General features: G+C 34.2%; 1 long non-coding RNA gene across 1 annotated transcript in view; it reads right to left on the bottom strand.

The window, feature by feature from the left end:
* Window positions 1-8,141, bottom strand: part of LOC137850223 (uncharacterized) — a 104,719-nt gene extending 96,578 nt beyond the window's left edge. Inside the window, exon 1 of the long non-coding RNA XR_011092380.1 lies at window positions 8,007-8,141. This is a non-coding gene — a long non-coding RNA (uncharacterized lncRNA). The remainder of the gene's footprint in view (window positions 1-8,006) is intronic.
* Between the last annotated feature and the right edge of the window lie 16,667 nt (window positions 8,142-24,808).

Here is a 24,808-nt window from a genome sequence, read left to right as displayed (position 1 = left end):
GCTTCAACCTTTTTTTTTTTACCCAAAAGTAAAAAAAAAAAAAAAAAAAAAAAAAAAAAAAAAAAAAAAAAAGGAGTACCGTTGTACCGTTTAAAAATTTGAGTCAGGAGAATTTTTTGACAGATTCTACTATACATGTAGACTATCCAGATGCAAACCCCAATGTGGGGTGCAACATTAGCATGTTGCAAATGCTAATATTGCAACCACATGACAAAATCTGTGGGAAGCTTTACCACAAAAGCAACACACTGCAAGAATTTAGACAGGCTACTCCATGCACCTTGAGAAACACTGCAAACCATCCCTGCTTATGACATCAGAAGAAAGTAGTACCTAAAACATTGTCCCTTTACACTTTATTGGTTGAAGATGCAGTTTAAAGTCTCACCTTGCACTAGAAGTTGAGATTTTATTCGTGTATTTTATATTTTGGCATTATTGGTCAACTGCCACTTTTCATAGACTTATGCTGTTATTTCCTGTAAAATTGCATCATTTGTATGTACAAAAATGAGATGTGAGTATTTTAGGCCTGTAATTCACGTTCCAAAAATAATGGGAAGCCAATTATGTGCATGTATATGAAAGAACATTAAATGAGCAAAAAAGTTCAAAAATTTTTAAAAATATTCTTAAAATGTACTATTACAACATTTTATTGTATTCTGTGTGCTCTAAACATGCAGCTAAAGTCTCTGAAATCCAAGTCACTTATAAATTTAAAAATAATGTGGATATTTCTAAGTTGATGTCCAGAAGAATTTTAAAGAAACTGGACAATGTGTTTTTATCTCCTTTGTGGAAAAGGTATTTCCTCCTATTTCCTCCAAGTTCTATCTATGAAGACCCAACAATTTGCACTGACACTGAATTGTCTTTTGCTGAGCTGTATAATTAAATGAATTCTGAATTTTTCTGCCTGAGTGGCAGAAGTAGTTGAATTTTTTGAAGTTAGTCTTCCATTACTACTTATAAGTAATGAGAAACACATCCAAAGTTCATATAATTCACACAAATATAGTTACTTTTAGACTTCACTCCAAGATTTTTATCTTTTTTCAAAACTGTAAGCTCTCAGAATAAAGGAACAATTTTGCTGGAATGGTCCCTTCATGGTCTTTCATTTACTGGAGCTGGCATTGTAACTCATCTAAACAAAAATAATAGGACAATTACTTCCTCGAGATCCTAAAAAAATTAAATAATTTTTTAAAATTCCTATAAAAACATTTCATGATCAAATACAAACATAATCTGGAAAAAGAATGAAAAAAAGGGCTTCCATAATGCTAGTGACCCCTAGATTTTTAGAAGTAGCCCCCTAGGTTCTAATTATAAATATTTTAAATCCCTGCACATACTTTAATATTACACACAACCATTCCAATCACTGTTTTTTTTTTTGTTTGTTTGTTTAACAGCTTTTTTGTGAAAATGCTTGAGATCGTCTTGATATTGTCATTTAACACAGTATTCTACTTTTTAAAATACATATAGGAAGATAAACAAGTTACAACACTGGATGTATATAGTAACTATACCATTGATGCATATATTTGTTTGGGTAGAGTTGTGATCTTCAAATTAGGTTCTAGATTTGCCAAATGCCAGGTCAGTAATCGGTAGCATAACTCCACAAACAAGGCTCTATACTGAAGGAAACTATTTTGTTGAAATAAAAATTGAAAGATGATAGATCTATTAGTGCTACAGGTACTGGACTAATTACTGTGAAAGCAGGAGAGAGTGGGTGCTTTCTCTGCCTGCTGCCTTCTAACTCTAGCAGAAGCAACAGCCTCTCTGCTGCTTCCCTGAAAATAGCAGAAAATTTGATCTTTCAAAAGTGCCTCCCCAAACAGACTGGATGTCCTCTACCTAGTAGCATAAGTATTTTGCAAACACTGCATGGATTAGTATTCTTCAAAGAAAAGGTCACATGAATCCTTTCTAATGGGAAAAGCATTAAGTAACTTAGCTGCCCCAGTTGATAAACACCAGCTCCCATAATATTAGTCAGCAGTGGTTTTACCTTAGTTATTAACAGTACTAAAATATTCAGTGGTATTTATACTGTGCTTTGACCTAGTGCTAAGTAGGGATACTATGATTCCTTAACTGGAAGCTGCACATAGACCTTTACCCTTTTTAAGTCATATTAGGCCTTAGAGGGTGGATGATGTGTACTGGATCCCTAAATATCATTTAATATCATGTTTTCAGCTTAGTGGAAAGCTGTCACTTTCAGTTTTTAAATAAAGGATTCCTGACATTTCTACTTTAACACACTGTAGCTCCAAGTTACATTTGTCCTCATTTCCTATTCATTACAAACTTTTTCCTTTATATTCACTTCCCAAAAATCAAAAGGATGTATTCTGTTCCTGATTTATCTCTGTCACTGTTAACATGAAAGCATGTAAATAACCAAGGACAAAATCTGAATATGTATGCAGTAAACCCCTTAAATTACATCTTGGAAAAGCATCATCATGAAAAGTATCTATAGACCAGTCTATAGGCTGGTCTAAAAAGTCTATAGACTGGTCTCTTCAGTCCTTCTTTCAGTACAGATGACAGCAGAAACTAGACTGAAGTCTCATTAGTAAGACTTCATTATCTTGACAATAGATTACCAACATTTATTAGTAGAATGAAACATAGTTATAGTTAAAATTATACCTTTCAGGATAAAGAAACACTGTGATGCAGTAACTTTAACTTTTCATTATGCCTGTTCATTTATTTGCTAATTCACAAAATTCAGTAAACCTCTGTAATTCTCCAAGTGGGTTGTGAGAATTAGTAAGATTCTAATGTATTGTAGTGATAGCATTGTTCACTGTGTAATGAAGAAGACATTAATTAAATAGTACTTAAAATACATGCACAAGCCCACCTATCAGCTCTCTTAATGAAACAGTCCTTTTAAATGGATAGTTCTTTTTTTTTTCCATGCACCAAAACATCTTGCATTAGCTCAGTGTAAAAGTGCTCATTTAATATCACTTGTAATAATAGGATTTCCATTTTTAATGTCAAGAGAAAATCACTGTTTTCTTGCTCCACAGAGCACTTTATGTCCATTATTGCACATGGCACAAGCAGTTTTGCAAATTTAAACAGACTTTTCAGCAATAGTTATTGACTTCCGTGTAGTTGGACAGTGTGGGTATGGTAAGAAGTATTATACATTTAATCATATGCATTAAAAGTTTTGAAAGTTTTTAAGATACCAAAAGTCTAAGTTTTTAAGAGATTCTTTTTAGAATAGCAGGGTCGTTTAAACATACAAAAGTGTAAATTCCCTCTATGTATTATACTTCAGCTGCCATAAATAAGGTTGGTTGATGGTGACTCCTTACCCTCAATAATGTGTTTATTTCTTCCCTAAGACTACCAAAGAAGGGACAGAGCATCAGGGGTTGATGATAAGACCAGTACTGCCAAAGGTAACCTACATGGATCAAGGAAAAAAAGCCTCCAAGATTCCAGGATTTATGATGTCTGTAGGTATACATGTATTGAACAACCTCAAGCAGGCAAAGCTATTGTCATGCAAACTTAGAAAATGCTTTAAGAAAAATATGAATAGTAAGTGTTACATCAATAATGTATATAAGAACAGGCAAAAATACTGTTGACACATACTCTGCTCTTAATCTTATTAAAATCAAAAAAAAAAATAAAAGTAAACAATGTGTTTGAGAACTGAGGAGCAGCCAGTAGTTTTAACACAGTATCCTTTTTGTATTCTTATTCTATGTAATTCTCAGTACTGGCTTCTCTGGACATTTGTGATAACTTCTTAGACTAAAACATCTTGGTACCCTGACTGTATAGTAGAAACCTGAGTTGCTGAATGTCTAGTAAAAAACCTTAGATAGACCTAGATGGTCTGCAGTGATGATAAAAAGCTTAGCATGTCAGTAAAGTCTCACAGAACAAACAGGGCTATTTTATCAATCCGAGAGTCCACATGAAGTTTGCTGGTACTAAATCTCTGATCCTACAGGTACTGTATAGTACTCTCCAATTGTAGAATAATTACTGTTTTCTGGTATGGGGAATTGTGTTCAAATTGCTGGAGATGCAATCCATCTGCAGCTGTCCATACCCAAGCCAGCTACCCATGCTGCATTCACACAGGGACAGAAGCAGAAATTTCTGGGGCAGCATTCGTCTTGCTCTAAAGCAGATGTTGAAAACAGGGTGGATGACTCATCCCACTGTTTCTTCTGACTGCAGCATGGTCTTTTAGGCTTCTGTATGTGTCAGCACTATAAACAACTTAAGTGACCACATACACAAACATGTTAATTTCTCTTCTTGTTCTGTCTGAGTATTATTCTCTGAACGTGTAAAATGTTAACAGAACTGTTGTCTCAACCACAGACAAACTTGTCTTCAAGGTTACACTGAAATTATTTCTGCAGTCTAAAGCCCTCTGTATGCCAGCAACAATCATACCATTTGGGGAATTTTGTCACTTGCATTGTACTCCATTGCTTTATTCCTTATGCTCCTTGTCCATATTATATATATAGTTCTTTGATTAGTGATGGTCCTTGTGTTGTAACAGATGTAGACCACTGAACACTAAGCTTTAGAGGTCAAATCAATGCTATGTAGCATGATGTCCCTATTGCGACCATGTAAGGTTCAGCCCCTCACCTATACTTCCATGTTTTTTTATGTTTATGATGCAATCCTCAAAAGAACAGGAAATCAATACCCCATATAAATATTACCTCTGGGCAATCAAAAGAGAAAACTACATACAGATAGGAAGACCTGCTGACAATCACATATGGAGAAACAATAATGGAGTCCTGTGGCTTCATCTCGGTAGGTCATGCTGCATTTCTTTCTGACAATCAAAAACTATACTCTCAATACATTGAGAATGGCACACACCATCCTAAAATTATGTGTTTTTTTTTTTCTTTTTAGACTTAGAACATCCTTGTATTATCTAACAAATGTTGGTTTACAGATCTGTTTTTATATAATCCTTCACTGCCAATTTAAGTTTGTGAGCAGTATTTTTTTCTGTACTCTTCTTGTGGAGTCCGACTTCCCCAGAATTTTTTGTTTTATTTTGCTTTCTCATTTATTCCTGTACAATAATGGATTTAATTTAAATTTAACATTATTGGGTCAATATTACTTTCCCAGAGAGCTTTCCACTTGATCTTTACAGCAGTCTTAGCAAAGCTGCATTTCTGCCAACAGATGAAGTTTGGTGTTGTTTTTATAGTGCTATTATGTTCTCTATACATGAAATATTAAGCTTATGACAGGCTGCCAGTCTGGAGGCAACAGGCTGGTTTAAATGCCTCAGGGGTGTCATGCCAATCAATTCTCTTGTCTCTTTTTACCAGCCATAGAAATATGTATTAATGAAGGGTGAATAATTAAAGAGAGGGGATGAATTATAAGGCACAAGACAATGTCACAAGAGTGGGAATTCAATAGAAAAGAGTTAAGAGAAATCCAGTCTGCTGAATCTAGTTCTCCAAACCATAGTAATTTCAGTGTGCCATTTATAAATTGCCACACATTTTTTCCTCACTTGCCTAATTTTGGAACTTCAAAATATCTAGTTTGATATGCAGGTATCAAAAGCTGATGTGAAGGGCTGCAGAGAAATGAAAACTATCCCTCCATGCAAGTCCTGTAATATTCAGGAATTATTCTGATTGCTGTTACTGACATCACATCAGAGCAGCCCTCCTAGTTCTTTCAGAAGCATCAGACAGGAAAGGACTAAACATTCTCCAACTTCTTAAACCGAAGTTTCTAAAGAACACAAATTTCAGGTATGTCAGAGGAGAGTATCCACCACCAGTTAAGTTGCTTTAAAAATACAGAATTCCTCACATCTCTAAGGAACGTTGGAGAGGAAGGAAAACACAAGGAAATGTTGTCAGGCAGTTTTGGCCTTCAGAGAAAACCAACTTCTACCTGTTAATCAGGATCCCTCTCAACTTGTCTTTTATGTTATTTTAGAACCATGTGGATCCACCTAGAGCATGAACCTGGAAAGGACAATTATCATCTCTCTGACAGTTAGCATCCTCAGTCAACCTCAGCTGTATTTTCTATTCCATTTATCTAACCACTTATTTTATTTGATCTCCCTTCTGTCTTTCCCTTCTTATCCTCCGAATTGCACAGTGAAAGCCAAAACAAATTCTGTAATGAGTTCCCTGTATTTATCGCCATGTTCAGCTCTGTATTTCTACCACACTCTCAGGTAAACAGAAAAGCATAACAACCACTTCTCAAAATGAGTACTGGATTTTCTTATCTCGTTTTGAACATAGAAACATCTGTGGCAAAGTCCACAGAGGCTCAGCCAGAGCCACTGTAGTGGTCACTTTACCTTTAAGCACAGCTCCTCTCCATGCTCACGTATCCATATTCACATTCACATTCATATTCATATTCCAAATTAGATATTCACTTATATGTAGTTGCAAGGTAGTGTTTTCTCCAAGAGTACAGTGAGTAAAGAATAAAGTCGAGGGCAACACAAAATCATGACAATTACAGATGAGGATCAGATATTTAAGAACAGCTTAATAAGCAAAGTTGAAACAGCTTGCACTCCAAATAAATTCTATATGAGCTTTGTACACAGGACCTATAGGGTTTTGTCCTAGCAACTGTCAAAAGTGAAGTAAATCCAGATTTGTGTGCAATACTGATTAAAATAATAAAATTGTTTATCCAGTTGACAGCCAGAATTCTTGTTTTCTTTTCTACTACGAAAACAAAACCAGTTTGACATTATACATATACCTTAAGAAAATTTACATTTTTAATGTTTTTGTTGGTCACAAACTTTTATGCTAAGGAGATATATGCTAAGTTATTGCACTCTGGCACAATGCAAAACTAACCTTACTTATTCTCAAAAACAATAACATTTATTTCCAAGCAGTTCCTTAATTTCCAGTCATTCTTATGTCACCTCACTTGCTAAAAGGCTAACGGTGTTCTCAAATATTATTGCAAGAACTCAGCTGCATACAGAATACCGTAGCTATATCCAGATGCTCATTTGTATGTCCAGTTTTAAACTTCAGTTACTTGCAATAATTTCAGATAATAGATTACTTCATTCATAGCCAGGTAGAAGCTAGTAATCTTCTGTAATGAATATTATTTCCCTATAGTCTGTTTATAAGCATTTGTTTACAATTATATAATACTTAACACTGAAGTTACAATAACTTCTACAGAATTGAATTTATCAATAACTGAAGTCTTGGAGTACTCAAAGTTGTGGAGTACAGCTCCATTAAACAATCTCTCCTTTTTTGCTTCAATATCTGGAAATTATATATCAGCAATTTTACTTTGAACCTTAATATATGGAATTTATGTTTTTTTTGCTTCAATTTCACCTACATTTGCAGCAGAGGCTCAGTGGCAAGATCTGTTAGATTAGTTAGTCAAAGTTTTCATTGCAATACCAAAAGGATAAGCAATAGCATTCAAAACCTTGCTTGCCAGCACTCTAACCTCTAGAGAGCAGTTTCCTGAAGATCTGGTAATTATTTATAAGTTTTATTTAGGTCTCAGATACTTTGTGCTCCAAATTAACATACACAGAATATGTCCAAATTCTAATTTAAAAGGTGAAAAAATAATTAAAAAAATATCATAGCTACATGTAGATTGTCATCAGTTTGCCCAAAAAGTTTTCTTCCTTTCCTTATCTCTTTTTCTTGGATGGGTAGTATGTAAAGTATTCAGTGTCATCTGAAGGCTTTCAGATGACACAGATTAACAGGCTTTCTACAAGTGTATCAAACACAGTGAGTATAAATTCATAATAGGAAATGGGGCATAAAGACTAAAATCCCATTACAAATGCTGTCAGAGATTTTGTAAGCATTTAGAGATTAAACTCAAAATATTATACACCAGCAGAATTACCATAACCACAGAACTGGACTGTAATATGATGTAAAGGATCGTTATTTTTCACTTACCAAGGTTCGGAGTACTTTGGAGATACGTGGTCAGAAGTGCTGTCCTGAGTAAACAATGCTTCTGGCTGTATTATTTGAAGACTCTGAATCCTGATCACTCCATTCTAATAGCCACACATCTTGTTTTCCTTTGGGTTTCTGAAATAAAATAAAATAAAAAAAAAAAAAAGCATTTTATTATAATTACCTTCAGGTTATCTATTTACTTTTGCCTTCTGAATTTCCTCATATCCCACTATTCATAAATACCTATATCTATATGGATCTATCTTTTTAATCTCCCCGGATACAACTTAATACTAAATTGAGAGTTTAGTATTTCATTTTTGAATCATTCTTTTCTTTTTTTCCCCTATAACCGAATATCTGTTAAACTTGCAATTAATTTTAATTAGCTACAGGCTATCAGTGCTAAAGATCTGTAATTTATACCTGTTCTTCATGCCTGTGGAAAAATAACTCTAAAATTGACCTATTTAAAAAAGGTTATAATCGAACCACTTTGCTTAATAGTGAGCTTGTTCTGAAGGAATACTAAGCTGAAGCAGAGGGTAAATGTATTTGGAAAGAGTGGTTTTATTTCCTCCATAGGAAAAAAAGGAGGACACTGATGTGTTATCAAAGATGATATTCTTACATACTGAAAAAAGTCTGAGAGAATAACGGTGTTTAACTGGTCTGTGATTTTACTATTGACTCTAAATACAAAGGAAAAATATAAAACCCTTTCAGTGTAGCATAAAGTTAATCCCTGTAAGAAGGTAATGAAGCTGCTAATGTTTGACTAAGTATCATCCTTAACTAACACACTGCTATGCAGACATAGAAGAGCAAATGACTTAGCTCAGTGTCTCACACAAGTGAACATTTATTACAGTAGGGCAGCAAAGGCCAGTAAGAATATCAGTCAAATTACTCTGATGAGGGTTGTCGTTACACAAGACATAGCACAGCTGAAACCCAAAAAACTGTTTCTGATTATAAGCAGATGAGACACCTACACTTAAAATGAAATCCCTACAACAGGTTTTCTTCCTGCTTGACCTTCTTAACTCCTCGTAGCCACTTAAAGTGATTTTCCTTATTCACACTTGATTATTCATCATCTTATGCCTAGGCTTGGCAGTTGAATCAATGTTTCCAATAGTTGTCATACAAAACAAAAAAACAAGAGACAAAAATACATACAACGGTTCTCTTTTGATTGCTATTTACTGCTATTGCACATTTTGTAGAGATTACCTTGTATACCTTGCAGTATTACAAGACAGCAGGGGGCCACATAATGTAAGACATCGGGAAAATGCCTGAACTCAAAATGGATCATAAAATGTAGTCACAAGTACAGAAGACAGTAATAAAATTTTTGAAGGTAAAAACGTGAAAGAATGATAGCGGCAAGGAAGTTAAAATTTTAATATTTACAATAACATAATTTGAAGTGCTTAGAAAAGCAAATATTCTTCAAAACCTTTAAAGTATGGTAGTCCCATAAAATTAAATACTACAGCAAAAGAATCTTAAAAGACACCATTTTGGAAACGTGATTAGATTATTTGTTGCAAGTAAAAGTCTTTTAGACAGCCTCTTGCAGTCTTCTATAAGGGAATCTCATCCAACTATTTTTTGTAAGTTAGATATTTTCCCAAATAATTATTTGTTCGTGTCACAAGTTGGTCCAAAATGACCACTACTAATAATGAAGAATCTCCTGAAGTATTTGAACATCATAAATGAGAAATAGTGACTAACTGACAATTTTCTTAAGCTGCTAAGGAAACTCTTAAGTTTGATAGACTGCAATCAATGAATACACTTCTGCAATCACCACTGTGAAATCAGTAAACGTAGATACAATTACCATTGTTTTCAAGAGTTTACATGTTAGAATCCCTCACTGGGAAAACCCCACTCTGGAATAATAAAGGCTCCTACAAAAAATATGCGCCTCTCAAGTGTGGTTTGTTAGCAAGTATGAGGACTCTAATGAAAAAATACATCTTCACTTGTTGAATCCTCCTACCTATCTCATAGAATTGTTTAGGTTGGATAAGACCTATAAGTCCATAGTCCTAGTCCAACCATTAACCTAGCACTGCTAAGTCTACCACTAAATCATGATCCTAAGCACCACATCCACACAACTTTTAAACACCTCCAGGGATGGTGACTCATCTACTTCCATGGGCAGCCTGTTGCACAGCCTCACAACCCTTTCAGTGAAGTTTTTTTGTTTGTTTGTTTGTTTTTGTTCTGAATATCCAACCTAAACCTCCCCTGGTACAATCTGAGGCCATTTCATCTTGTTCTATAGCTTGTTGCTTAGGAGAAGAGATCAATCACCAGCTTTCTACAACCTCTTTAACAACAGTTTTTACAAAATATTCCAGAACTGAACAGAATTAGCATACATTTCTCCATCATACTCAAACCTTACATAAGGTGATGTAAGCTCTACTTGATATTTGCTGTGGGACTGGTGTTGTTACAAAGGATTTATCTGCTTTTCAGAATGTGGTTCCAATACAGTGATTTTCTTAGATGAAGTCAACCAAATATACACATAATAGCTGGAAATAAATTCTCTTTTTACTTATTTTAGGAAAAAAAAAAAAAAAAAGTAAGGATATGTTAAAAATTGATGCAACTTAAGCACTGCCTAAAAATAGAAAAAAGTCAAACCAAACCACAAAAACTCTACTTCCTTTCTTAGAATAATCTTGAGAAAATGCTGAATATACAAAAAAAAAAAAAATCTGAGCTATTACTGTACACCAAGTTGGATAAACCTCATGATAAGTTGTATAGAGTCACAGAGAAAAAAATAGTTCTGTATGTTGGAACAACTTAAAAACATATCCTCTAAGAGATATGAGATATTGCAAGTAGTAATGAATAACTTAATGCATTTGAGAAGTGTGATGTATATAGAGATATAAAGGTTATAAAATTTGGTTGGTAATAGGTTTCTAGACAAAGAACTGAATAAGTTTTTGAAAAATCAGATATCAGAAGACTTGGAGCCATACAGAATACTACTGTTGGTGTTTTGATATAATCCTCATAAAAATGAAAGTGATTTAATGCTCTACTTGATAAACTTACGCTCATAAAATGAGATAACAATGCTAAGTTATTAGAAAAGTGAACAGCAATTATTTCCTGTGTTTAGTAGCCTGACAGTACATGTGCTATTTCTGCCTGTAATATCTGTAACTGGTGAGCATCTGTATAGTTTATTCTGGAAAGCTGAAGAAAATATGAATCTGGCTATCTACTCCAATCTAGAGCAGCTGCAAAATCAATGCTTTAGACAATAAAAGAGAGGGTGTTTGATTTTTATTTTTTTTTCTGGATTCCAAGTATTTACTTTCTTTATAAGTATTGTATTGACTTTCGGCATTATTTTAAAATTAAAAAAAAAAAAAAAAAAAAAAAAGATGCTGGCCATTTTATTTGTTTTCCTCCAGTTGCAAATGTTGGAATGCTGGTTACAGGTAACTATGTACATTTTATAATGTTTACCTAAAATGTTTCAAAAATATATCTACATGATATATTGACTGCATTTTCACTGGATAAGTATTAAATATACAATATGTTTTCACAAATACATGAATTCTAGCAATCAATTTTCATTACAAATGCTAAATTCTAACACCTCTATCTTTGCTGCGACAGTTCTAAGTTATTGTCACTCCTCTCAGAATATACCAGGATAATACTTTTTAATAATAACCCTATATATAGATGGGGGACACCAAAATGGAAATACACAGAGACGTAAAATGCTCAGCAAGTCAAATTTGCAAATGTAAACCAGATCTGAACCCGAGTACCTCCCAAATTTTGAACTTAGGCTAGCATTCCAATGAACAAACAATGTAAAATATTTTAAGAGAAAGTTCATCTTATACTTCCATTTGTGGCTGAAAATCATTTCTGTGGTTATACAAAATCAAAAAGCACATGCAAGTTGTTTGATACATAATGTTTTCAACTTCTCAGTTTCAATAAAAAAAAAATGCAACTGAGCTTCAAAATAAAAATAAGTCTTCATACACTTCAGTAAGAAATACAATGACAGAGTAAGATGAAACATTTAACACAGAGATTGGAAAATATGACATTAATAGTACCAAATAGGGACAGCAGAATATCGAATATCTTTTCTAGAGATTAACATAACCTTCAGGTGTTAGAAAGCCAAAATATTGTGGAGGAAATGTGGTAGGTTAGTCAAATGTAAAAGAAAAAATAAAAAATCCCTGATAAAATAAAACAAAAGTGTAAAGCTTTTGTTTTACAATACTTTACAATATTTTAAAAGGACACTTGGCAATCTTTTGATCACTGAAGAGGAACAAAACTATTTTCAATTTCCATTATACTGTATGTTTTCTATATTTATTTATGAATGAAAGAAAACAGGTGTCAGAGGAATCTGATATGATAGCATTGCATCTGAGTCTGTAATTACAGATTCATGTCTAATGATTTTCCCTGTTCTCTGCTACAGAAAAAAATAAAAAATAAAAAATATTTATTATCATTCCTTTTACGAATCAGTATGACTCAACAAATCTCTTGAACTTCTACATACTAGGGAAAGCAAATTCCAAGTGTAAATATTTCACAAATGATCTATTTTTATTGTATGTATCGAGCATTGTGTACACCCCATCAGCATTCAAAAAGGCTTGATAGCTGTGATAGTACTTTCACAGTTGAGAGCACAGTGTTTCAATACCAACAATTCACATCAACACAGAATGAATACTTATATTTCCTAACATAGTCAAAGGTCACGTAGTAATTGTACACGAGAAAAAGACACTGAACTAGATAGATGGACAAATAAAGTTCTTATGCTGCCACAAATACAAAATCAATCAATACAGGTCAGTTTGAATGATTCAGTAAGACAGTTGATAAAGTATTGAGAAGTTTTACTCCTTATTAGGTATAAGAAGAATAAAATTAATAAAATAACAAAAAACATGTAAATATTACCTGGGGATAAGAAAATTCCTTGCCAAAAGCCCTCCTTTCAAAATTTTACATACTACTGATTCAATTTACTGCAATTGGATGAAAAACACCAGCTAGTCTATATTTTGACACATGAAGTGAAGGCACCTACTGGCTCGTAAGGTAGTAGAAAGTTCAGCTATTTATCTGTCAAAAGTAGCAATGAGGTCACAGTAGTGTTTTTCTCCCTACTCCTGTCTTTGACTTTGAAGTCACTATCACAGTAAAAACTAACGTAGACATCACATTTAACTACCATTTATTTTTCCTTTCCAAAGAAACAGGATAATTTTTGTTCAAAATAAACAGACAGGGATTCATTTGACATTCACATTGCAAGACAATGGGCCACACACAGAAGTTCCAATACAGGCAAGTACAATAAGTTATTAGGGAAATAAATCATAGTGAGGGTATTCAAACACTGGAACAGATTTCCCAAAGATGTTATCAAATCTTTATACATTGTAATATTCAAAACTGATTAATCAAACAATCTGATACATCCTCAAGTCTCTGACCCCAGGTGACCTTCAGAGGTTTCTTCTAATCTATAGGAAAGAAGTGGGCACTGATGGGTTAGGAAAACAATAAAAAAGGTGGCAGTGATTCTGTTCCTCTCTTGGAAGAAACTTCCAGGTGGCTCAGAAATCTCTACTTCTCCATTAGTTTTCCTCAAGAAGTGGACAATGCCAAGGAACTAAGAGGAAGGGAAGAGACATATTCACACAAAAACAAGTTTTCATATTCTCTCATATTGTAAAGTTTATATGCCCAGCTTGCTTTAGATTAAATGTTACAAGGGGAGCTAGTGAACAGAACAGGGCAACACCAGGGGCACTACTGTTTTCTTGTCAACCATGTTTTTAGCATTCATTGTCCAGTAGATGATTTCCCTGAGGAAATAAAAGTAATGCCCCTTGAGGCAGAAGAGCCAAAAGTCATCACTAGTCTCAAACATTAACCAAAGTTATTTAATTTATTGAATGTACTGGTCCTTCTGTGTCTCCAAGCAGAGAAGTCATGTGCCAGGAATAAATATTAAAAATCAGTGCCAACTTCCAACACTGTCTTTTTGGTGTCTGAAAACAAAACTTCTTTCTTTAAAAGGACATGCTCCTAGCACCTTACTAAATACACTTTATCATAAAGAAACAAAATAGTATCAAGGTTGAGTGTATGTAGATAAATTAAGGAAATACACACATTATGGCCACAAATAAGATTATCTCTGAGAAGATACTTACATATTTAAATAATGTTCTGAAACTAGAATTGATTTTAAATCTAAGTATAACAGGACAAATCATTTTGTCATGGCCCTTCAGGCTCATATATCTGCATTGTTTCCAAAATTTAGTATTTGCCTTGAAGTTCAATGAATACTATCAAAAATTACCTGCCAACATTCTCATAATGAAAAATGACTGACACTGGTGGTTATGATTCAAAGTTTTATAACAAATATTTGAAAATGTGTGCACTCCTGCTAGTATTCACACAACACTTAAATTTCAGTCACCTCTTCAGAAGTTGGCATAAGATGCACACTTTTTAATTACTGAAATTGTTTAAGGCACCTATTCAGGCATCAGAAGCATCAACATACATATTAGATCTTTAAACATACAAGCTTCATCAACAAAGTTCATGTAAACTTCTGTCTTGATTTGATTGTCTAAATAATTTTAATCTAAATTATGATATTATATATAGACTGCAATCTAAGGAAATCACAGAAGTATCTAGGAAGCATTCAAAGGACGGGCTAAATTTACGAGGCTATTATTTTTTATAAATAGTTCTGCCTTAGTAATCACCCTCATTTGAAGAAATATTTAAGAAAGTGAGATTACTATTTAGCTAGCTTTAGTCCAGAATCTGAAAATCTATCTGACTTGCTTGTTTGAGAGATGAAACTGTCTGAAATTTTAACCTGAAAAACTTCCAGACTTTTAATCTGAAAAACTTCCAGACTTGACAAAGGAAAGAAATCAAGGAGTCTAAGGATAACTGGCAGTTCCTTTCATCTCGTCTCCACTGAGCAAAATCATTTAGGGGCTCTGATAGGAAGCACAGGGTGTTGACTGCTTTTGAAAATCTGTGTTTCAGGCCCCACCGCCCCCCCTTCCCTTACGTAGCAACAGTTCTAGTTCAAGATCCTAATCTTCAAATCTTTAGGTATAAAGCGTGGTTGACTGACTGACCAGAACGGGGATTATCTATGGAGGCAGTGGGGACAGAGGTGAAAACCAGAGCTTGGAGAGCCTTGTAAGCTCCTGTTTCATTCTGGAAGGAAGTGACCATAGAATTCTCCTCAACACTGAAGAAGTTACCCAGAATCCTACCCTTGTTCTCTCAGGCCACAAGTGAACAGGCCACTTCAGACCTTCACCTTAGGCATAATTCAATGGTAAATGCTATTTTCCATCTTACTGCCACTTCTGAAATATGTAAGTGCAATAGGAATGCTATGACAACACTGAAAATTTATTTTAATGTAATGGATGTATGATGTCATTGGTAATTCCTCCTTAATTCCAATTATTGACACTAACACTAGTTTCCACTCCTGTTGTGCCACTTTGATAATTATTCTGTGTCGGCATGGCCGGGTTGCTCATTGCTGCAACCTGGCAGGCCACAGCCTGTTGCATTACCTGGCAGACCATGGCCTTGCCCTCCAAGTTTGGAACAAAGACTGATGTGTTCCAAGGGACAAGATTTCATTAATTTGTTTTGTGTCTCTAAGGAAAAGGATTTATCCACTGAAATGTTGTTTTTGAGTATCAACCTGGGATTACAGAACTCATCCTTAGAGCTGCTTTCCATTGCAAAATCTGCTTCTTCTATCTTTTATTGGCTAATAAAATTCTAAGGTACAGAAAATAAAAACAAAACAGGCCTGTCAACATGATACCGCATCATATTGTGATTCACATACAATTGCTCTGTCATGAGTTCAAAGGATTTGTTTTATCATCTTGATATCATATCATGTCTTGATTCTAACTCCCAATAACAGAACGTGTTTCAGTGCTGTTTCTTTTATATCACAGTGTTATTTAAGGTAAAATAAAGCCTTTATTCTTCCTGGTTCATCTGTTTGTTTTCCTGAATTAGCAATAAAGATACCATGAGTGGTAAATAACTTGGAATGAAATTTAAGGCACATTAATTTTTAATGATTTTCCCACACTTCATTTTAATTTGTCTATATGCATCGTTTGGCTTCTTAATTTTTCTGTTTAGTGAATTTATTCCCATATAAATCTATAATGCTTCTTTTATAGGGAAAAGATATTGACCAAGTCCTTTCTTGCATGGAAATCATTGATCATTTATTTACAAGTTAAGTAGTAGGTGGTGGAAGAAGACTAACACAGAATGCACCTTGTTACATGTAAATACGTGATTATTTTTGTCTTCTACAACTTCTCTTCTTGTTGAAGGTAATTACTTTTGGGTCTACTATATTAACCATAATTATCAACTAATGTGGAGGAACATGTATTTAATTTGTAATTAAGTGGTATTTACTAAGTCAAACCTATCAGTAGCTAGCATTTAAAGGAAAAGGTCTTCTACTAAGTCTGTGATTATAAATTTTCAGTTTTATCTAGTGTTTCTGGTACAACATTGCACCGGTTTTCCAAACCTTTTCTCATAATAGATTCATGCTAGAGCAAGCAAGTTTACAGTGGTAGAGTGAAAAGTTTCGAGGGGAAAAAAAAAACAAAACACAAACAAACAAACAAACAAAAAAAAACACAATAAAGAGGAACATTTCTTAGATGTCCTTTTTCCTATCAAGTGTAAGATTAAAAAATAAATAAATCAAGACATCAACAGCATTTATTTTGTCTATAACTTACAGGAAAACTTCATTTCATTTCAGCCTATTCTTACAAAATTGCACCTGGCCCTCAGCTACAAGAACTCCTATTTTGACATATTGAAAGTATATCTCATGTCGTTAGTGTGACAAAGTGTTTTCTAATCAGCAGTTTCACTGTTACTTGTTTGTCTACACTTGTCTTTCCAATCCCTTATAGCCCTTTTACTCTAGAACAAATACATTATACAGAATACAAATCTAAAGGTCTCCAAGTACCTCAGTAATGTTGGATCAGCTACACACTGAATGATATCTAAACAGTTCCTTTAGAGCTTTTTTTTATTTGTTTTGTTTGTTTTTAGCTAATGTTATTTTTCTTAAGGCATAAAAGTTTTATCCCCCAAAATAAAGCCCAGATCATTTATTCTGTTATCTTTTTTGTTCCTCCTCATAAATTATGAAGTGTAACAGACAATGAAAACAAAGAAGTTGTTCAAAACAGTAGTTTGAGCTTATAGTTGGTATTTGTCAAACATTTTGAGGCTCATATAAGTCTGATTTCCCCTCTCTTAGTCAAGAAATTATTTCACTGAAACTCATGAAGTGTGGTCTTGACAAAATGTAGTACAAGCTTCCTTTTTTACTTTTCATTATTCATGCTGTCATCATTTCTTCCTTAGTCTACATACATGATGCATTCCTTGAGACAAAGCTTTCTGCACCAAGCATACACTACCAGGCAACTTGTCACCTCTTGTCGTCCTCTGCTTGGAATCAAGTTCCAGGCTTTAAGATTCTTTTTCAAAGTTCAAGTGATTTGAAAAGCTACTTAAAGCTCAAGATTATGATTCAAATTGGTGCAGGGGAACTCCTTCAGGATGGCTAAACTCATCTGTTATAGTTTAGCTTTTCTTGGACTGGAAGGACAAACTTTCTTATTTTCTACTTACAACTCAGGATTCTTTTGCATAACCCTGCTTTCTATATCAAATACTTTGAAATGAATTTTAAAAACCAGAGTTATTCCTAAGAGATCAAAGATCTCTTGCTCTGTTCTAGATCTTAGAGGACAGGAGAAGAACATAAATCCATCACAAATGTTAAACATGCTCTCCAGAACAATAACTCAAAGCAATACTGAACAGTGATTACTGTGTATGACCTTGTACTAAAGAGAAAATTAAGTATGCTTGATAAGCCACATCCCTAGGTAGGTATCCTGTTTTCTGTTGCTGATATTTAACTAAACTTGAATGTTTCCAATGTAATATAACTGGAAAATTACAAAGGTATGTAGGAAATGTAAAAAAGAAAGCCTGCACAATACAGAACATTAAAGAGGAGACACTTTTGAGAACTAAGTATAAAACATAATTCTGTTTCTATTAGGAAAATGCTCAGTTAATTCTAAAATGTTTGTTTTACTACATATTAACTTGAACTTCACAATGAAATTCTGAACAGATATTTTATTTTTAAATCTGCTAAAGTGAAAAAATTGCAGTTTCTATACTTTTTGATACTTTTTCCTAAAGGCGGAACATTTGTTAAAGCTGACCTTTTCTTGAAAAAAGTGTTGATTTTGATTAACTATCTTTTTTCAACAGAAAAGTATCTCATCAAAAAACAAACAAACAAACAACCTTAACCAGCTCAAAAACATAAGCTATCATAGCCAGTATCTCTCCTGTATGAATACAACACAGTTCTGTAACCAGGCAGAGAATGGTCGAACATGTTCCTCGCAAGCAGTACTATGTGGAAGTTCAGCACCACTGAGCACTTTGGGATTATTTCTAACCTGCAGATTGATTTGTCATGTTCTGCAGCAGCACCTTTGAGCTCAGAAGACTGAAAGGAAGGATAAAATGTAATATTCTCATAAATCTTGGAGGATTTTTACCTTAAAAATTTTCCACTGTGTACTCATAATTCTCTGAATGAAAACACTGAAGAACATGGCACTGAACTTTACTGATCCAATCTGCTCTGCATGGATAGTCACACAACATTCATTAAAACAAATTCTCTAAAGTATTTTTCAAGCACGCAATTCCCGGTTTGGTTGTACACCAAAGAATTCAGCTAAGCTTAACTTTCTGATGTTTACCAAACCCAGACTTTAAAACCTTTAAGGACTTTTTATAAACTTAAAAAAAAAAAAAAAAAAAAAAAAAACACCATCGAAGCCTAACATCTAACAACCTAAGTTATTTCCAAAACCAGCTTTACTGTACAGTTTAACAGAGCCTATACTTGCCATTCACTTAGTGTTAGTACCATTTATTTCACTAATCAATGTCCATTAGCAATATTTTTAATCTGTGTTTTAAGCCAACATAAATTAACTAATTTCATGACCACCAAATGACATACAAAAGGTAAGGCCTGACCAAAGTCCTATGCCCCTTCTATAAAAAGAAAGTGATATGTGACTGAACCTTTTTAAAAGTCATTCTAACCACTGTATGCTTTAGAATGAAGAATAACTATATTAGTTAAAATGTGGAATAGTTTCAGAAAGATCAGAAATTACTGATGTATTTTTGAGTGTCTCTACACACAAACTGGTAACTTTCACCCACAGCTGCATGTGTATACATATGTAATATATATGCATATACACACGTGTCCTACAGGATCTAACCAACTTCCCATTATTTCTGTTTCCATCTCCTTGTCCTCTAAGCAACATCATACTACTGTTATTACCACATCACACTGCCTAGTGATTTTATATGACTCCCTTATAGCCCTGTAATTTTCCTAGACAGCATATTTCTATTGCTTTTGTGTCCTCAAAAATGGGATAAGCTACACGATGTAAATAGAGAACAAAGGTAAAATGCATTACTTCCAGAGCTATCATACTCACAGCAGAAAGCAGTCGTGGTATAGAATGAATGGTTTGGTTATTAATGTCTAAAAATTAGGCTGGGATATAAAAATGTTTTTTTCATAACACATTTAAAAACCAAATTGGTATTGAATCATACGCTGATTGACATAACAATTTATAAATGGCTACAAAGTAGCTATTATAAAATTTTCCATCATTGAGTCACATATTAATCTCTAAATACTACAGCACAAAATGTGTCAATGATCTATTAAAGAAAAATTCCCAATGTAGTTCTACCAACAAACTCATGGAGTATTTAAACAGTTTCATGATGTAATGGTGTAGGATGTCAAGACAGCATGTTGTTGACAGCATGTAAGTTACTGAGATGTATCAGAAAGGAGCAGAATTATGAGCCCCAGTATGATCTGATGTACTTTAGAAGATTTCAATTATGGATTCAGTCCTGCAAACACTTACAGTTTTGCTTATTGGTGTCTATACTGCTGCTGAAATCAGGAGATCCAAACAAGAGGTAGGCATCCGCAGGATCACTTTTTAAGCATCCAGCTTTCCAGGACAGGCTACTCTGTAAGATGTAATTAAGCAGACTCATGAATTTTTCTCCAACTTGGATGCTTAAATTTGGTTCCTACATCTATACAAATGACCTAATTTTTAACTATGCTGACTGCCTGCAATTCCCAAGAATTTATGCAATCAATCATCATTAAATTGCATGAAAATACTGATGAAACCAAAGCTGCCTGCAGGCCTTTATTTCTGCTCATTGTTATTACTACCATTTACTCTCAAAAACACTTTTGCAAAACTAAGAAACAAAAATAGATTTTTGAAATGTTCAAAAGTTGAATACCAATGTTAACTTTGTTTTGGGTGGTAGACAATCCTTGATTGCAGTGTATCACTTAATAATGAAATTAATCCTATTTTCCAAATTCAATATGGTGAAAATATATAGGGGCTTTGGAGGATTCTTGAAACAAAGTATTTTTGGATTGCCCTGTTCGGACTGAGAGAGACATATGTGGAACAACAGAACAGACAGCAGCTCAGGTCTCTTAAAACCTACAATCGCCTTCTCTTCCTGGCATCTTAAGAGTGCTAGATTTCCCTTCTCCAGTCAGTGATAGCAACTAGATAGCAGAAATGTGATTATGGAAATATCCAGGTAGTCATTTTATGGACTGTTAAGCTTAAATTACAATAGATGCATACTCTGAAACTTGAAACATTTAAATGAGGTTCTGGCCAGTAAAAACATCCTATAAAGGGTAAGGAATATAGTTACCTATAAAATAATTTCTGTATCAAAGCGAAGTGTTATTTCTTCATTTTCTATTTCTTCTATATACATATATTTGAAGAAATAGAAAATTGGAAGTGGACTTCTTCACTTCCCTGGGACAGCAGATCTTCAGAACATGGCATGAATACATGCAGTGCATGTAGTTTTTGTGGTAAGACAACATGCATACTCATACTGTATAGGCTTGATAAGGACCTATTTCCTTAATAATGTGGGAGATTGCCATCACTGAGGCAGCCTGAGCAGTCAAGTGAATTAGGAGGGTTAATCGGTGGTTTGAATGCTCTCTTTTCATGTGTCTGAATACCAGCACATCTTGGTCCTTGTGGATATATTCTGAATGCAAAAACAAAGTTAATGACATTTATTTACACCTATGCTGACATTTTTCTGTATGCAGAGGAAAATCATCAACATATTTTCTTAAAGGTCAAAAGCCTTTGCATAATATATTTCACTGCATGGAATGGATACCCTCTGATGTAATTCAATTGCTGTGTTTACCATGTCTTACCCCTAAAAAAAAAACAAAAAAAAAAAAACAAAAAAAAAAACAAAACAAACAAAAAAAAAAAACAGTCCTTAACCTTTTTAGTATACTGAAATATTGTTTTCTTTTTTATTTCCCATTTTTTACAGAAAACAGAGGAATCATATCCTTTATTATCTCCACCATGTAGCATATGTTTACTGCTCAGTTTGAGTGGATTAATATTAATTTTCATTCTCCTATCCAGTTTCTCCATCATAATTTATTCTACTGTGATGAATATTGGAAGTAATGTATATTTGTTTCTCACATGTTTTCAAATACAGAAGTATTCTAGATTCTACCTGCATATTTCCTTATACTTTCATATCCTTAGATGTTAAAACGAATACCATTTTTTTTCCATTCATATGGATGTAGGTAGCACTAAGGATTTTTTTTTTAATTCAAACAGCATTTTCTTCAGGGACCTCACTTGTGTGCTTTTGTTTCTGAAAAAGTAGACTGCAGTGAAATATTCGGTAGTAAGAAGAACATTGGGGAAAAGACTTGACTGGGTATGAGTACAAGGCTGGCATTAGATATTTTTATTTTAATCAGTTATACAGTGCAGGATGATATTTCCAAACCTGCTGTGATATTTGTTGTTCAATCAGAAAGTCTATCTTAATCATCTCTTGCATGGAAAACAACAAGGACAAGCTTATTATGGATGGCTCCGAAACAGAATTTAGCTGAGATCAGAATTTAATGGAGGGAAAAGGAAAAATGTAGTAGAAATTACACCATGTGAAAAAAACTGTTATTCTCACCAATTTTAACTTAACTACAAAGGATTAGTGCAACTTTAAACTCCACGTTTACTTTTTTGCATTATTTGCCTTCATCCTTAATTATCTTCTTTTTTAGTTCTCTCTCTCTCTCTTTTTTTTTTTTTTTTAAATCAAGCCCTTCAAAGCCCTTCATCTGAAGTGCACTGAAAAACTTGTGACACAGACAGCCCTCCTCTTTTAAGTCTAATCAAGCTACATTTGTGCATTTTTGTGAAAGCAAAGCAATGGTTAATTTATTCTGCCAATGACGTAATTCTGGAGAAACCATACTCTAATCAAAACTGAGCATATCAATTCAGTTGTGACTGAAGGCTTTATTTAGGCCAAAAATGAGGTAGAGCTTTCTTAAAATGTATGACGTAACACCATCCATTTTTTTCTATCATCCACTATCTTTTGCTGCAAAGGTAATTTCTGTGATTATTTTCAGTGACAAAGTTAAAGGCTTTTGAGCTTAAATGAAGCTTTTTCTTTTCACTAATGTGTACTTCTCCTTGCATGTGTTACTGCAGTAATTATTTTGGTATTAAGTAACATCGACTGCACCTGCATTAAACGTGATACTTTTTGTACATAAATGGCTATGTTTCCTAGGTTCTGATGGTGGTTAAGCAAGTGGTGACATTTGAACATCTATTGTCTTGAATGAATAAATGTATGCAGTGTATATTAAGTGACTTCTTCTCTGATTTCTCATCTAACAGCATTCCTTGCTAAGGAACCACCTATGAATCACTTCCTTTACCAGAGGGGGAGAATGAATAAATAAATAAATAAACAAACAAACAAAGTAAAGGCATAATAAGGAAGTTTTGCTCTGAGATTGAGTTTACAAACTTTGTGTAAACACATACTAATTCCCATAAAACCTGAATCAGCAGGCAAAGAGCTAAGGCTTTGAATTCCTACATGCCAATACAGAATTAATTGTACAGACAGAGTAGCAAAGATAATTTCTTCAGAGAACATGCAACTTTCTCCTCACAGACACTAATTGCGTAGAGCATGCTTCTGGAACTGAGAGAATATTAAGTTAGGGTTACAGGGAGGCACATAAAAGCACTAATATGCAAGCACACATTTTCAGGTAGAAATGAAAGGGGATCTTGGCCTGAGCCACCCTTCAGACTTCTATTTTATTTCTCTCAACAGTGGTTTGGGCCAACTGAGACTTTTGAATAAAAAGAAGGATCATAGTGTTACAGTCAAAGTCTAGCTATGGTCTAAAAGCACGCCTTACATATAAAGTCAAGTATTTACCATTTTAATGCCTGAAATGTTAATAGTTCAATCCATGAGTTAGTGTTAATTCACATCTAATTATTATAAAAACAGGGGAAAGAAAGAATACTATTACAGAAAAAGTCTCAAGAATAGATTTAAAATTGTTACATGCACATGCCTAGTATCTATGACTATTTTCTTCAGACCTTCACTGCCTTCTCTGGATCCTAAAATCAATTGCTTCAATGTCTGGGGTGGGAGGTGTACAATGTCTTGTCAGCATCCTCAGTCCCACTTTCTGGGAGGAGTATGATGTCCATAATTTCTTCTTACTACTCCCTCTAGAATCTGCCTGGGGCAATTTCTGATTATTTATTAACACGTTTGTTTTTTTTTTTTAACCTTCCTCCTTCTTCACAGGCCTGCAAGCAGACATTGCATCCAAATATTTAATAAGTCATGCTTTACATATGTAGGATGTTGCTCTTTCTTTTCTGTCCTAAAACTGGCTGTACTCAGTTCCAGGTCTGTATTTCTTTAACTGACCATTAGTATCTTCAGTACCAGCCTGTGCCCCTTTTTCCTGCCATCTCACGTCTCTACACTGTATTCTAGATCCCCATGTTTAAGGACTTGACTAAATGACCAGGACTGTATTCCTCTCCACTACATCATTATAATAAAACCACAATCATTTCAGTCTAAACAGAATAACTACTTCTTGCTACTACCTATGTTAAAATCAAGGCTATACCACAGAGCAAAAGAAAATGTGAAGTCCTGCACCTTGGGGAAAAAAAAAAAAAAAAAAAAAAAAGAAAAAAAAAATCAAAACAACAGGCACCAGTACACACTGTGGATAGCAGCTCTGCAGATGAGGACCTGAGGTGCTGGTGGACACCAAGCTGACCAAAAGCCAGCCAAACATCTTTCACAGCAAAGGTGGCTGGTGGCCAACAGCCTCCTGGGTTGCACCAGGAAGAGCACTGCCAGTATTGAGGGAGGTGGTCTTTCCTCTCTACTCGGCTCTGGTGAGATCATATCTAGAGTGCTGTGCTGGGTCCAGCTCTCAGCAACCCAGTACAGGAGACACATGGACACACTGGAGTGAGTTAAGGCTCATCAAGATGATAAAGAGACTGAAGCATCTGTCATATCTCTGACTGTCCAGCCTAGAGAAGAAAAGTTCAGGGAGAACCTTAAAAATGACTATG

The sequence above is a fragment of the Anas acuta genome, chromosome 1, assembly GCF_963932015.1.
Source record: "Anas acuta chromosome 1, bAnaAcu1.1, whole genome shotgun sequence".
Taxonomy (NCBI): Eukaryota; Metazoa; Chordata; class Aves; order Anseriformes; family Anatidae; genus Anas; species Anas acuta.
Note: the sequence above shows the minus strand (reverse complement) of the source record. Positions and strands in the feature narration are given on the sequence as shown.